The 12,317-nt window shown below is 28.1% G+C and overlaps 1 protein-coding gene across 3 annotated transcripts in view; it reads left to right on the plus strand.

Moving 5' to 3' along the window:
- Positions 1-12,317, plus strand: part of LOC132949981 (uncharacterized) — a 103,364-nt gene that overhangs the window by 41,247 nt on the left and 49,800 nt on the right. For all 3 annotated transcript variants that reach the window (XM_061021136.1, XM_061021140.1, XM_061021137.1), the window contains one exon: positions 3,973-4,032. The gene's annotated coding sequence lies outside the window, so the exon portion shown is untranslated. The remainder of the gene's footprint in view (positions 1-3,972; positions 4,033-12,317) is intronic.

Consider the following 12,317-nt stretch of genomic DNA (forward strand, 5'->3'; position numbering starts at 1 on the left):
AATAACTATATTTTTATTTCAAGGCACGTTTTATGTCACCAAACTATTTAGCTTTGGGCGGACAATCGATATAACCCTATAACAATAATATTCTGCAGAGTGGCAATGGATTTTTTACACATAAAACATCAATTTTGTCTTGGGAAACAACTATTTTGTGGACTATAAATGCTCGTTGATAGGTTTCCCAATTTACTACCCGTGGTATAAATATATATATATTATTTTTTCTCCCAACTTTACATACCTTCATAAATTTTGAGTATATCAAACTTTAAATAAGTATTTCAACTTAAAAATCGATCACAATATTTTTGTGGTTTTCCACCCTCGAGTCATTGATGATTTATCAATTGTGTTTTGAATTTTTTAATGTTAATTTAATAATATTCGTATATCGGCAAAATTTTCTATAGGCAACATAATATAATATTGTATACCATATTGTCACAGTCGTAAAACTCTCATTATATTATTGCGTACAGCCATGTGATTTATTTACCGTGTAACGATATTATGATTTTTAACCAATTTAAAATTAATTGGATTGGCTGATGATTAGGCCGACGTGCGAAAAAAAAATGTTTACTCAGTTTGAATGGAAAATGTTTTAAATATCAACACACTGCGTTGGTAGGTAGCGGGTAATGGGAAAAATAATTGTAATCGACAAAATAATTAATAAAAAAAAAAAGATACTCTCATATTTTTTGCCCACTTGAGTGTACTCCAATATACATATAATGCAAATACATGTTATATTTTTATGTTACTTCTATGCGACGCGTACCTATATATATATATTATATATTATAACATATAATGTTTCAGTATGAGCAAAAAGTCTTTCTCGGATTTTGGCCCATATAGAAAATACATTATTACAGGTGGATTCGTGTGTACCTATATTATAATACTGTTGCTGCAGGATAAATTATATTCTGATCGTATGTTATTTTTTTTTTTTTTTTTGTACTCGCGAGAAGAAAATGAGTTAAAAGAAAAATGATAGATCATCGTAAAATATTCTCTAAGACGTCTACGCACACCAACTCTCTTTGAAGTTACCTAACCTATTCAAAACAGTCACATGCCAATATTTCGCCAACATCAGCGGATCGCTCGAGGAACATTAACTGATTAATGTACACCGTGAATGGTTATCATTGCATAGATGATACCTAAGACATGATATCTCTCGCTCTAAACATATACATATTATATTCTTTTACTTGTGTACAGTTTCTGTAGGTACCCATACTGAGTATTCATTATATTATACTATACTCCGTGAAAATATGTTCTTAAATCAATCAAATAAAAAGCAATCTAATCTATTAAAAATGTATCCTTATAATTATTATAAAATATTGCATAAGTTTGCTCACCAATCTAAATATGTATTTATATAAATTACCAAACGTTACATCCAGATATTACAACTATGATGGTTATACAAATATAATGGAGAATATAATACTATGCTAGTATCTACCTACCTACCGACCTACCTACTAAATTACTCCGTATATGTGAACATTTCTATGTTTAATGTACAAAATTAAAATTATATTGTTTGTAATACACTTAACAGTTATAGGTATTATAATTTGTTATACTAATTTAAACACTAATGATAATAACTGTGTATAAATTATGAATAAATGTAAAAAGAAATTGATTTAGAATAGGTACAATTTACTTGTATGATTGCGCGAATACAGGGTGATTAACCAAGTAAGTTCACCCCCATTTTTCCCTTTAATATTGAATTTATTCATATTATAATGTTTGTAATTATTAAATTTAATATATACAAAAAGCCCATATTTTTAATTATTTAGATTTTTATAATGATTATAAAAATATTTTTATCATAAATGTTGGTGTATTTAAACCAAAGTTTGAACAAGTATAGTTTCTTAGTATATAGTTCTTTAATAATTATGGACAAATATAAAATAGATGAAATATTAAATATAATATTTTATTAGGTATAGGTACTCGAAAACTTTTACAAATTGTAAAATGTTGATAGATTAATATTATAATTACTAAAATGTATTCAAAACGTCAAATTATCGTAGCCCTCATATCTTCCAAACCCATAATTAGATAGGTACTTACATCATAATTTCAAATTCCAATTTACAATTAACTAAAAAGAAGGGAATTTTCATTTGAAAAAAAAAAGAAGTTGGTATCTTCACAGGACACTTCTTATACACATAGGTAATTAAAAATGGCAAAAATAAAAATTTTAATCGATTCGTTATTAAAGTAAACAATGAGGTTAAGCATAAATGTTTGGAAAATCACCCCATGTATATTTTTGAACTTACCGCCAGGAATAAGATTTTTATTTTTATCTCCTTTTGTTTACCTTTAAATATTTATGAAAATTGTCATATTATATAGGTATATGTAATGGTATATCTTTTTATTTATGTGTATGTGTTATAAAAAGTGAATTTTATCTGTTGTTGTGCGAAAATAAAACCTGAAAATTATAATAATATGTATAGCTGCCTATTTTAATCGTTATATTGAGGAAAATTAGGAAACAAAAAACGCATTTGCTTGTACGGTACGGGGTTTTTTTTAACGCAGTTTAGGCTAAGTGCTAGGTTCAAGGCTGTTTACTTTGTATGATTATAAATCCTAGTGGCCTCTTGTTTAACAATATATATATATATATATAATATATTTAACTTTATTTATTTACTTTTTTTTTTAAATAAAAATACTAGATTTATTTTTATGCAATACGGGGTATAAATCACACGCAACCCACTTCACCCACCTACCACTCCGTTCAGCCGGTGCCTTTTTCTACTGCCGTTGATGGCGCGAGAAAAGCCCCGACACGCAGACCTTTATATATCCAACGAGCATAATACAACAACGCTTGCCAAGTAGGTACCTATATTACAAAAGTAGCCGTCCAACCACGTGCGCCTGCTGTCGTACGCGAGCACAAAATATTGTGACCATATTAATCAGTAATCAGTGATCACGCAACCTATGTATACACTTTGTTGCAGCCGCCCCATCGTTGAACTGCACCGAAAGGATGTAAAAAACAATGTAAATATTATTACACTTAACGTTATACCTAGGTATCATATATTACTGGTATAAACTTACAAGCTAATACCGCGCCGTACCGTAGAACGGTGTGTGAATAAGTCCGTTGTATGAATAGCTTAAAATTAATCTAAATATTTTGAAAAGTTAATCGTGTACATAATACATGAAATAATAATATACCATCGCGTAATGGCGAAAAGTTTCTCCTATTTTACTCCCAAGTTACATCAAAATAACTAAAATAGGTAGTTATTTTTCGTTTAAATTAATTAATTATCTCACAATTTGAACTTAAAAATATCTATAAAAAAACTGGTTATGTATTTTCAATATTTTTTTTAATATCAATAAGAACAATTTATGAGTCACCTTATATTTTATTTTCTAGCTACAAAATAATTTGCACATTTTCATGAAAACTAAATTAATAAAGAGTTATAGGCAAAAAGTAAGACCGAACGCCGAACGCGAAACAACCTATATGTATATCCTGTTTGATGTAATATACAACCAACCTGTACCTATAAATATATAAGTAAATTATTTTATGACAAATAATTAGTGAATTCGATTAATATTATTATCATCTTATATGATGTATATAGGTACGTATTGCGTATATTATATTATATAATATATAGATATTTCGTCGTACGAGCTCTTGCCCTTGTATGCTCTTATCTCTTGTAAAGATATCGTCCCATGCCGACAACGTTGAACCCTAAAATGTTATTAAACACGTGTGCACTTTTGCGCTTGGTACATTATGAAAGCCATAGCCTATAAATATTATTATATTACAAGTTACACCAATACCGGCTGTACCACCACTATGCCGTCGCGTATATCATATTTGACGTTTCGCTTTTCTTTGTGTTTCAGATTAATTTGAACCAGAGGAAACAGCCGTGCACTTGATACATGTTTAAGAAAATGTAATTGGTAAGTTTTCTCTCCTCTTGTTTTACTCTTATTTTACTCATTATGCGATCAATTCGCAAAACTGGAAATCCTAAACAAAATGGTATATATGTCCCTCTGCTCGCGGAGTGCGGTGCTGCCTATACACGATAATAGGATTTATTTTAACTGGAATAATTATATTTATTGTATTTAATGCCTGTGTAATATTTGTAAGCATTGCGCTTAAAAAAAATAATTTAATAAAAATTGAATCCCCAAAAAAATACTTTTGATAAACTACGGGGTTATACGAGGTTTGCTTTACAAGCAAGGATCTGATAACTGGGTTTCTTGAAGTATTAACGAAATTGGATTGTTTTATCAGTCGAAATCTTTGTTAAAAAACGCAAGCAGACGGTGATCAACCGAGCGAAAACGGTGTTTTTTTAAATTTCTTTTGATCTTTATTTTTTAATTTATATTATGATTCTTATTTAAACATATTATTTGAAATACTTATAACTGTAGGTATACACTTAAAATTAAAATGTACAGAAAAAAGTTTTATGGTCATCGTCGTGTGGTAGTATTATATTTTTTTGACAATCAATAATAATTTATAAATGAACAAATACAATAGATAAATGTTTTTTTGATATTTAGGTGGGTAGATTGATATAATAAAATAAAAAAAATATAAACTCATCCCGTTAGTATTACTCCGTTAAAATAGATTATGTTATCTGTAAATATAAAGTTAAATATTATTCCGAGAATAAGTAGTCAAATTCAAAAGCTGCGACCCATGGGAAAATGTTTAGTTTGTACAGCTTGATCACATCCCGAGAATCCTCTTTTTAGTGCGTCAATGAAAGCCAAACACAATCTTTACTTTATCACAAATTAAAAAATGTTCTTAAAAATAACGTACATTTTGTAGAAAGCGTTGGTTGTTGGAAGAAAATTATTGACCAAATATATTTTTCTTTCTCTATTAAATCTACAGGTTACAGCGGTGCACATTTCTCTAAAGTAGTTTGTTAATATTATTGCGAACCGAGTGGGACACCTATTAAACCGTGCAAAATTGATTGCAAGGTTACGTGACAAACGATGAAAAAACAATTTTCAGCGCCCGTTTTGTTTTATGATATTGACCTTTGTCATTATATGGGTCCCTATAAGAAATATGTTTGCAGAATTGTTTTATTCGCATAAATCTTTTTACCTCTTAAATATAATAGCAAAGTGCTGAGTATAACATTTTGTTTTCATTTTTACCTTTCGGTGTTACATAATGATAATAACTAATAAGTAACAACGCAATTAGCACTTGAGACTTATATTTTCAAGTGTATAGAGTCGTAAATCTTAATTTTATATTTTAAACAAATAAACCAATTTTAATGGCAATTATCAATTATGTGTGGTTCTTATTCTTATGTATAAAATAAGTTATCATTATTTTGCGGCATAATCATGAACAAATTAAAATATTAAAATATTGGGTACAGAAAAATATATAAATTAATGTAGATAATACAATATGAATGTAAAATAAATAAAAACCCATTGGATGCCTACGTCATATTATATCAATGATTTTGTTAATTTGTTTTTAATGAGTAAACATAATATTACTTAGCTATTTGAAATCTACTCTGCCGTATTTATTCAATCGTTCGTTTGGATTCAACCAGTTATTGGACCGAGAGTTTTGAATTTATGATGAACATCATAAAAGGCACTTTCAACAAACTCCCAGTGTCTTTACTGCTTAATGTATATATTGCTATGGGTATTTCTATATAATTGCATTCCCGCTTGACTAGGGTAAAAATGAGTACCTACCTAGAATACATTTCATTTTTTATTAATATTGTTAGTAAAAAATTACGAATTAATTAAGGAAAAAACAATTTTGAGATGGAAAATAGAAAATGTAGGTTATAGCTGTCATAACCGGGAATATTGTGAAATATACAATCATGCAATATGATTTATCAATTTATAATATGTTGTCAAAATAATATAGAGATAAACAGTCATTTTTAATTAACTTGTAATAACATTAATGATAACGTTTTCCTCTTAAGACGACGTCATATAATTATGTGTAGTCTCTGTCTTACTAACAGCAAATTTTACGTTCAAAGTATAATATCCATTTTAACTCTGTAATATAGTGAATTGACGTATCATCAGATTTAAATTTTAGAATACTATCTAGAGTCCCACGTATGCTTATTCGATATTTTAATTTTGAATTTAGTTATGATTATTTTGCAATTTTAATAAACATTTACAATTTTAAAATGCGTTGTGCATCGGGTTGGACAAGTCGCTATGCTGGTTTCGACGTCATCTTCATGTTGTATCACTTGTATGTGACCTTCAATAGAGTTATAATTTAAAGTTATTTTTATTATAGTTTCATTACGACATCCAAATCGGTATGATGCTTCGAAAGAACATATTATAAAATGTACAATATTCTGATTTTGTTTTCCTCTACGTAAATAAATATGTACTTACCCACATAATATTATGTATGAATAGTATCATCATATCTTCTCGTACTAATAACATTATAATGTGTTAAATGACTCATTTTCATTACTTTTTTGTCACAGTCAGGCTTAATATTTGTAATTTGTGTAGTTGTAAGTTATTATCCAATGTCGGCTAGTATTATTTTTGGTTGACAATTTTTTATTGCAATATATTATAATATTGATTTATTTGATCGAATCATAATGAGAAACTAAATTTATAACGTTATATTACCTATATGAAAAAACAGAAAACCTACTTCATTACTAGACAATTGACAATTCAGATTACATATGAATCGAAATTTAAATATTGAATTATTCATAACTACACGTGTTGATTTAATTGAATACGTTCCAATCTGAACGGAACTATAATCACATTCAAACTAACAGGCTGAGTAAAACTAACAGCTGATACCATTAATTTTTTCTATTCATGATGTTTGTAGGTTCACCAAAGAGTCATCACGTGCACTATACTCAAAAATCAAAACGACCCAAACAGCCGCTAATTTCGTATATTATAAGATTATACTTAAACCTAATTCCTTAAATTAAAATAGTCCTTAAATGTTTGTAAGTATATATAATCTTCTTGTAGAATTTATAGATGTGGTCTGTAACATATAAGTATTTCCTTTTTCTCTCTCAGAAATTAGAGGTTTTTGTTCTAGATTTTTAACAAATATTTGTGTAAGCGATCTACTCCTATGATTGAGGTAGCAACATATTTGTTTACTTTAGTAGTAAAAGCTTTATTACATAACGGAATAAAAAGGTTGTAAAGTGTATTCTAAGATGTAAATATTTACTATTTATCATATCCACAGCTTTACTATTTCATAAATAAATTATAGTAAAGTATTTTACTGTTATAGAGATTTAGATCTATTCGGTCCTTTACGTGTGATTTTCTTTTATTGCCGATAAACAAATAAATGTAAGTATATATTTTTTAATCGTCCCTAATACGTGCGATTTATTTTATCGAACTGGAATTTAGAAAATATATCACTACGTGGAATTTAAAAGACTTTCTATACTTAATAGTTAAGTGCGAATAATATGTTGTTCAGTCATATTTATACCTAAAATTGCGAAAAACCAATTGGAAAATCGTGTTTTATATGCTATGAGTAAAATACGATAATCATAAGAAAAACTTTAAATGGTTCTATAGAGAAGAATTTCAATATCTATTGATGGTTTTTCCTCACACTTCGTCATCCGGTAATATCGTGGTTTTTGCGAAAATACTTTCTTTCAAACTTCCTCTAAAAATACTCTAAGTAAATCTATTTTTTATCTCTATACCATGCACCCTTTGCTCGTATAAAAGACACCTTTCTAAAGTACCACAACTGTGTACCTAATCTTTATATATTTACCTAACTTTTCCCTCAACATTTTGCTCTAAATATTATTCCAGAAAAAGTAACCTATTCAAAATATTGCTAAATTTTTTTTTTATTAGGTATATATTTGACGAATATTGAGAAAACTTTAAAGATTTGTTTCTGCATCTTCTTTTAAAATCTATTATGATGTTTAAAAAATTAATAAAAAAATCCCAAGTACCTACTATAATGATTTTCAACAACCCAACACAATATTTTAACAATATTTTAGTTGGTTCCTATAAAACTAACTCGAAATATAAATAAATATTGGGTACCTAGCTAATTATGGTTATGAATTTAATTATATTAATATAGGTATTTAGTATTGACAATTTATTATTTATTTGATACATTTAAATAACTAATTTTTATGTCGTCTCTTTTCTATGAGAATACAAATTTACTTTTCAATACATTTTCTTTCATTTCATGTATATTTTGAATTGACATAGTATATGCTTTGAAAAAGTTAATGTTAAAGTTACGTGAAATTTTCTAGAGGTCGAAGTAATAACATTTCAGTTATTCATAGTAAATATTATGCATTTAATGAAAACTATTAAATCGATAATCAACCGCTAAGTGCCTATATATTATTAGCATAACCATTCCAAGGACGCCATTGTTGGCCGTTATGTAAAATCTGCGCTTATTCAGATGATAATTAAAAATATCATTCTATAAATTGTTTAGGTCTACGTTAAAATCTCCCCTTTATATAGGGATATTCTGGTGTCATATTGAAGGAATAATTCATTCCATATAGATTCTCACAGTGCACGGTTGAACGTATGTTATATATTATTATATTATGCGTAAGTTCGTGGATAAATTATAATGGTTATAGGTGATCAAACATCAAAATAATAATGAATAATGATAATAATAATAATTAATAATAACAACAACTATAATTAATAATAATACTATAGAAATATTAATAACAGTATTATGTAGTAGTGTATTACGTTCGCCTAATATCTGAAGACTTAATCTCAATAAACGCGTATCGCCCACCATTTGCTTTGTGTCTACAATAAAAACACGTTTCCTTAAATTCCCCACATTAATTTGGGGTAAGTTTTTTTTTACTCCCATCCGTTTTCAACGTAACTTTTTTACCGCACGATCTTCGCCTGCCAACCGAAATTATTACTCTTCACGCCATGTTTTTTTTTCTTTATACGCATATAGGTAATGGCCAACGGGTTTCTATAATCCTTCATTTTCGTTTCACTGGAGACCGAGACCGAAATCAAAATCGTACGGAACGATAAAACCAGCAGGTTACTCAATCTGACAACTGCGCGGTGCGTATAAAAACGTTTATTGCCCGTTAGTGGTGCGGTCGTGTCAGCTTTTAATGTACAATAGACCGATGATATACGTTAACAGAGGTAAATAATAAATAATAATATGTAAAATGTTGTATAAATATGAAAACAGTATTTTAAGTTTTTCATACTTACATTATTCCGCAGTGAATTTATATTATTTTACTCGCTGGTATATTATAACTGTGTCGTATCGTTTTATTATTTTTCGTGTGTGTCTAATAACACTGTACGTCTGTATACCGAGTTAAAGATGCAGGATAAAAATAATCAGAAATGTCAATTTTCTCTTCGGTACCTAGGTATTTGTCGACATTATCCTCGCGCCACTCGTCGGGACTCGAATGTCGTTAAACGCTAAGTGATAAACGCGCAGATATCATAATTTATACGGTGTGATTCACTAAGCATTCTCACCTCCATTTTTTCCCTTTAATAATTATGCGTTAAAATTCCGATGTTTGGTATTTTCCTAGTATATAATTACTTGATTTTTGTATACCATTTTACGAGTGTTCTGCGTAATTAAAAACATTCTTTTTCAAATGAGAAATGTGATCATTTTTTACTGTTAACTATTAGTGTGGCGTTTTTTTTTCAATTTTGATCTATGTATTAATTTAAATCCAAACGAGTAGTTTCTGAGTTATTTAAACATATCTACTTAGAATAATAGCCCATAATTATAGGTTTGGATTATAATAATATTGGGACTACCTATAATGATTTAAATATTTTAGTAATAAATATTTATCTACCAATTTTTTATAATTTGTAAAAAAATGTCTATATATTAGAATAACTACGGGACTAAATATTAGGTACATATATTTTATTTTTTATTTAAAGCCATTATTAAAAAGACTATTATCTTAGATTAAGTTTAATAATACATTAAAACTACTTGTCCAAATTTAAATTTACAATAAAAAAAATAGCTTCTCATAGGTAGTATATGTAATTTTTAAAAGCTGAAAGTCTAAGTTTACTCAAACATTTCAAAAATCAAAATTCGCGTAAATACCTACGTTATTAAAGTTATTATTATCACATTTTATACCAATACATTTTATCAACCAACAGATAGGATTCATCAAGTCCCATTATTTTATGTGTGGAATGCACCAAACACATTATATTCAATCAGCTTATTCGTTATTGTATATATTTGTTTATTTAGAGATTCGTTAATTGATTCATAATTTAGACAAAAATCTCTATTCTACATAAGTATATAACTGACATTAATATATATGTGCACATTGTATATCTGCAGTATCAAATACGATGTTCAACTGATTTGACAGTAGTTATATAATTATAAATTTTTTTAACTTTTAGTAATTTATATGGTTTTTATGTGCTGGATATAAAATTAATTTTTTTTGATAATTTTTATTATACTCTGTATATATTTATATGAAACAAAAATAGGTTATGAAGACAAAAATTCAACCACTGCACTAGTGAGGATAACCTAAAAGTAGGTACCTTCATTTCGTTATAGTAATTAACGCCATAACCTACTAGTATTGAAATAACCAAACCTTGTTGTTTATGAAAAAAATGTACATTTATATAAATTAATGAATATGCGTATGAAAACATGACGTGTGTGTTCTAATGAAAGTAACTATACCTATACACTATTATTTTATTGATGGTTTTGCTCTTTTAAATTAACGTCATATCTTGTCAATAACTCATCTGGAAACACAAATATTTAGAAAAAACTTTTATTCAACATAAAAATTTATCGTAAATATGTCTGCCACTGGCATAGTCATGTCAAAAACACACGTGCATCCCCATGTAACACCACTTAACATTTACGTTAAGCTGTTGATGATGTACGCGTAGGTTATGTTTTTTATTATTTTTTTTGACCGTAATATGCTATATTTTTTAACTAATTCCTTTTAGAGATTATTATTATGTGACCTTTCGCCGTTTTATTTATTTCGTTAGTATTCATAAATTTCCGTACTTTTTTGATACTATCTTGGAAACCCTGCAGGTACCTATGTCCTATATATTATTATATTATGTTATAATTACCACCAAACTAATTTCAGTTGTAATAACATTATAACAATAAAAAAAAATGTGCTTTGTTTTCAATCCCGTGCTGCAATAACCAACAAAATCGTGTCACTACGTATTTTCGTTATTAAAAAAAATATATATATTTATTTATATAATATTATATATATATATATATATATATATTATGACCGTTATAATAACGAACTCTAAGCCCTCGTGCACGAGAGAGTCGCACGCGGGCTTCCAGTACCGTAAATAATAGATATTTATGGTGATGGCGAATTTTATTGCCAGCGCACAATTATTCGCATCCGAGGTTAAAAAAAAAATAATAATAATAATATATAATGTAAGTAAAATGGAGGAAAACTATTTTTTTTTTAAATGGAGAACCAACCATACACGTCGTCTTGTACGCACAAAGAAGGGTTTTACGAGGATAACCTATTTACGACTATAATAATATTATACTTAATGTAAAACCAGTCACCATACGTTATTTGCCGTCATGACAGTCCGTGCGATATTCCCTCGCAAACTAATGTATTTAGGCAGGGTATATATTTCAAAACTGTAATTTTTCTTAAGCGTTTTGACTTGCAATATGCTAGTAATTAATTCTCGTTTAACAAGAGTCAATATACGCGAAATTAGTATTCGTTGGGTGTACAGTCTGGACATTATGATAATTCATTAATATATAAAACGATTTTATTTTAGTAACATGTATTGTATTAGAATGTCGTTCTGTAACAACTGGAGCTACACAGCGAGAGGGAAAAATCGCACAGAGACTGTTAATTACTGTTTTTGAAACGGGTAAAGTGGAAAACTGGAGAACAATTTTACACCCCCATTGGGTAGGTAGTAATAGGTATTTTATACTTTTATAGTGTTTCTTTATTTAAAACGTTTTTTAATGGAAATATAATTATTTGTACTTTACTTCTTATTTTCAGTTTCTTTTCTAAAGATATATAAATATCTAT

The sequence above is a fragment of the Metopolophium dirhodum genome, chromosome 8 (assembly GCF_019925205.1).
Source record: "Metopolophium dirhodum isolate CAU chromosome 8, ASM1992520v1, whole genome shotgun sequence".
Classification (NCBI taxonomy): Eukaryota; Metazoa; Arthropoda; class Insecta; order Hemiptera; family Aphididae; genus Metopolophium; species Metopolophium dirhodum.